Source organism: Atta colombica, unplaced genomic scaffold (genome assembly GCF_001594045.1).
Source record: "Atta colombica isolate Treedump-2 unplaced genomic scaffold, Acol1.0 scaffold107, whole genome shotgun sequence".
NCBI lineage: Eukaryota > Metazoa > Arthropoda > Insecta > Hymenoptera > Formicidae > Atta > Atta colombica.
In genome coordinates, this window is record NW_017259192.1 from 145646 (window position 1) to 150533 (window position 4888).

General features: G+C 28.1%; 1 protein-coding gene across 1 annotated transcript in view; it reads left to right on the forward strand.

The window, feature by feature from the left end:
- The first annotated feature begins 3471 nt into the window (after positions 1–3471).
- Positions 3472–4888, forward strand: part of LOC108692855 (antichymotrypsin-2-like) — a 34360-nt gene continuing 32943 nt past the window's right edge. The window contains exon 1 of the mRNA XM_018201458.1: positions 3472–3548. The gene's annotated coding sequence lies outside the window, so the exon portion shown is untranslated. The remainder of the gene's footprint in view (positions 3549–4888) is intronic.

Here is a 4888-nt window from a genome sequence, read left to right on the forward strand (position 1 = left end):
TTAATTAATTTTATGTATCTCGATAAAATTTTTGCGTGTGTCTTTGACTTATTTTGTTCTTTGATTAAATTCTTCAATTACATAATTTATAGGATCCTTATGCTCCATGCTGTTGCGAGCCGCAACCACCTCCATGTCCTCCCAAATGTTATCATCAGCAACCACGAAAACCAATCTGTGAATGTGATCTTTGCAAAAAGAATGCCGACAGCAAGTGTTGTGATCGCAGCTTTTCGCACTACAGCCAGTGATTTCAAAACATAATCTTTTAAAACATAAAAATTTGTAAGATTCAATCAGTTCAAACAGATTATATATATTATATATGCAATTATATTATATATGCAAAAATACACAAACAATAAACTGAATAAACATAAATTAAGATAGAAAAGAAAATATTGAAGAAGATGGCATTAATTACAATCACCAGATAATCAGAATAATAATTTTCTGGTGTACTTTGTATATTTAAATATTGTACTCTCTTAAGGAAATCCTAAAGCGAAGCTTGAACTCCGACGAAGTCACCAGAGGTTTTTCCAGCGCATCGATATGTCATTTATATACTATTACATCAATATCTCACGTACATTATGATACGCGCAATCGTATTTATGTCAATTTTCGTATAATAAATTCGTCGCGAGTGTTCATAAGAAATAGTAAAAAATATATCAATTTCGAAATTTTTTGCCGTTCTCATAAATTCCACCTCACAAACACGTAATAATGCATATATTTTAATCCTGGAAAATTTTCGAATCTGTGAAAAAGAAGAAGAGTATTTGTTATACAAAAATTATAGGAGAAGAAAAATTATAGATTTAGGATCTGCTTAATCAACACACATACACACTCTCTCTCTCTCTCTCTCTCTCTCTCTCGTATTTATCTCTCTCAATTATTTATGGCAATTATTTTCATCGTTTGTGTTCGACTCGATATTTTTTCTGATTTGTTTTCCAGGTCAAACGATTATATAATCTATGGCCTCAAAGTTTTAATAATAACATGTAAGTTTACGTAATCGATACACATTTTTCGCATAAATATTATAAACTATTAAATAAATGAGATAATTCGATCTATATCAAGGCTAATAAAATTCTATTCTATTTATGTTTCAGCATTCTACGAGCAAAATTCTCTCAAATTTTGTACTTTCTATTACAGTAATATTGATGGAAAAAAGTAGCAATTTTATAATGATTGAATAACTAATTACATTTGCGATTACTTAAACATAATAAAACAGAACATATATTAATTAGTTTCAGATTGAAAGATGTATATGCAGTCAAACATTGAAAGACGTATTATGTTTCTGATGTTATCATACAGAATTCTTTGAAAACGAAGCGATATTAATGAATTGCGCACGCAGTTATTCGGTTATTTGGGAAGAAGATTAAATCTAGGTGTTTCAATCACTTTTAACAGAGAAAAGAATCTGCTTCTAATCAGAACACGTATACTCTGCATATCACCTAACGAGTAATCTTATCAGCGCAGTCGCTTTAGCGCAAACGAAATCTCAATTATCTGCAAAATACGCCTATTCGTTTGATGCATCGAAGATCCCGTAGCTTTTAATGTAAGTTATCAAAAATATATCTAAAATTAAAAATTATATATTTCTTTATATACCGCATACACGCCAAATTCCTATAATCACGATATATTATATCGTACTTTCCATGTAATGGAACGATCTAATTTGCTATATATATATATAAAATTTAATGAATTTTACCTTGCGATAAACCTAGAGCATTTTGTGAAAAATTATGTAAATTACATATTTAACTAGTTATCAGTCATTGTTGCATCAATTTCTGACTATCATCGATGCGTTATTAGGTGCTTTCCGTTTAGCGACATAAGTCGACGCATTCTATCTTTTTTGATATAATATTTAGAGAGTAACAAAGACGGAAAGGCATTTGTGTCGACTTGTGTCAACTCATGACATTATCGAAACCCATTAACGATAACAATAAGGTATATATACTTTCAAATATTTCCGTTCACACATTATTCAAGTTTATTTGCATTGAGTTTTACACTTCACGAAGGCGATCGATATTATATAAAAACGAGAAAGTACGTTTGTCGAGAAGGTACGTTTTCCATAATATAGGTCTGCATGAACTTAATTCTTTCTATTTGATAATTACATCAATCATTAATTGTATTAACATTTGAATGACATAAATTTTTTTAATTGACTTAATTAATTTAACAATATTTCTTCCCGATAAGTATAAAGAATAAAATAAGATATAAGAATAAAAAAAATGTTTTGCGTTCTTATCGTCTCACATAAATCCAGCGATAATGATTAGTTAAATCTATCTATTAAAACCTGGTTGCACCAATGTTACTTTGACTTTAAGCAAGGCTTAAAACTCTATCTCTCTTTCACTTTAAAACGAGACAGAGTTTTAAGCGTTTTAGTCAAAGAAATGTTAGTTGGGCCTAAGTATTGCAATAATAAACATGGCACACATATAACAAAACTGTAATGATAAATTATCTAACGAATTTTATTAAAACTTTTTTATTAAAACAATTTCCAAATTAAACGATTAAAGTCTGGTTGCACTAATTATTTTGATTTTAAGCGAAACTTAAAACTCTCTCTATCTCATTTTAAAACCGAAAAAAGACAGGAACAAAGAGAGTTTAAACCTTGCTTAAAATTAAAGTAACGTTGGTTCAACCAACGAGTCTAAAAGGAATCGCGTTTCACTTAACAGTTGTTAATATTATTTCACAAATTAAATTTCAGAATATAGGATGTTTTCCATTTAATGACACAAATCGATACAAGTGTCAATTTTTGTTACTGAAATGTCAAGAAAGATAAAATGATGTTTGTGTCGATTTATATCACTAAATGGAAAATATTCCAAGTCTAATATCTATCAATGCGGACGATTTATGCTTTGCTCTATTACCATTTATTTCTACTCCAACAAATCCTTGTTATATTGATAAAGAGCAATTGTTGATAATAATAAAACAAATTATTACTTTATATCAAGTTTTCATAATAAATTCCAAGTAAATGAAACTTAGTTAAATTAATTGTTGAGAGGAAACTTAATAATTCTTGCTTTCATTTTTAACTTTTCATAAATATTTGATCATTTTCAATTGAAACGGACCATACGTAACTAGTCTACAATGTTATATAAATGATCGTGTCCATCGTATGAATCAGCCGATACCTGATGAAAGCCAGAGCTGTTTGCCAACTCGACACCTGTTGATACGTTCAAGCATGCGTGCTTCTGCCGACTCAAGTCGCGTTATCGATCCATGACTACACGACGATATTTCGACTGGCGAGTAATCGCACAAATGACTAGAATCGACCAAAACTCGATGAAGACTCATTGACATAGTGATGGTGGACGAGTGAGTGCACAATAGGGATCGATTTACGGAACGATTTGTGCAAGTATACGTATAAATAAATCCCGAAAACCGCTAAGTGCCGGAAACTCGTGTTTGCTGCTTTTGCTGTCAATTGTTGATTGGTAAATTGATATGTAGATTTGTTGTAACAATTGTTATCTGCGATAATAATATGCGTCGTCCCGTCTCAAAACTCGCGTATGAATCATCACATGAGAAAACACGCTGTATAGTTCTGATGACGTCAATGTATTTAATTAATGTATACGTGTGTTAGGGACTGTAATCTAAGGGCCATAAATATTAGATAATTACAATTAGATAAATAATCTTATAATCGTATAATTTATAGTCGATAATCTATATGATCTATAATTACTAAAATGTAGCTCAATTTTTATTTTTATTTTCTTTTTAACAGAAAGTATCTTTGATAGAAAATTATCTTTTCCGTTAGTATTAATAAATGATATATTTTGAAATATGCATATAACTAAATAATATAATGTATAGATACTTATTTTTTGACAGAACTTCGAAATTTTAAGGAAATTTTCTATATCCTTGACTATTATCTTATTGATTTCTGAAAATTATAATAATATAATTTTTAATTTGAAAATTATATAATGATAATTATTCACCCTGAATAAATATTGATTCATTTATACGTTCAAAGTAAAATAATTAATCACTAACCAATTTACTTAGCATTTAAATATAATTAATCACTAATCAATTTAATAATGTACCTGGGAAAAAATGTTTCATATATAACTATATATAATTATATAAAAATTGATATATTTTATATATAATTATATATAATTATAAACAATAAATGTCAATTATATATAATTATATATAAATATGTTCATGTATATAACATTTTTTCTTGGGTACATATTTCTCTAAGAAAATAAAATTAAAAACTCTTTTATTCGCGTATTGTAGAGTAGAATATGCTTTCATTATTGTAAAAGTAAATTTTTAAATAAATAAAAATATCTTTCGGATTCTCTCTCTCTGTCTCTCTTTCTTTCTCTCTTTAAAGCTCTGTATTCAAAGTTATAGTGACAATTTACGAAAAGCTATTGTACGTTTATATAAAAGGCTTTGGAAGCGCAGCATATATGAATATGAATATGAATATATATTATATATATAAACATATACACAATAAATGCAACACGCGTATTTATGTACTTACTTCAATGGAAGAATATTGCGATTGATGTCATGATATCTATAATATATCTGTACAATGTTGTACTGATATCGTGACATACCTGCAACGCTCTTCGAATGAAGTATGCTACGTAAATATAAGTGTAATATTACCAAATATAATTATCTTCGAAAAATTTAATTTGAAGAAATAAAAACATTGAAAACTAAATTTTTCGACAAAAAAAATCTGTTTATAAAATATCTGATAATAATAAAAAAAAGTAGAAATCTT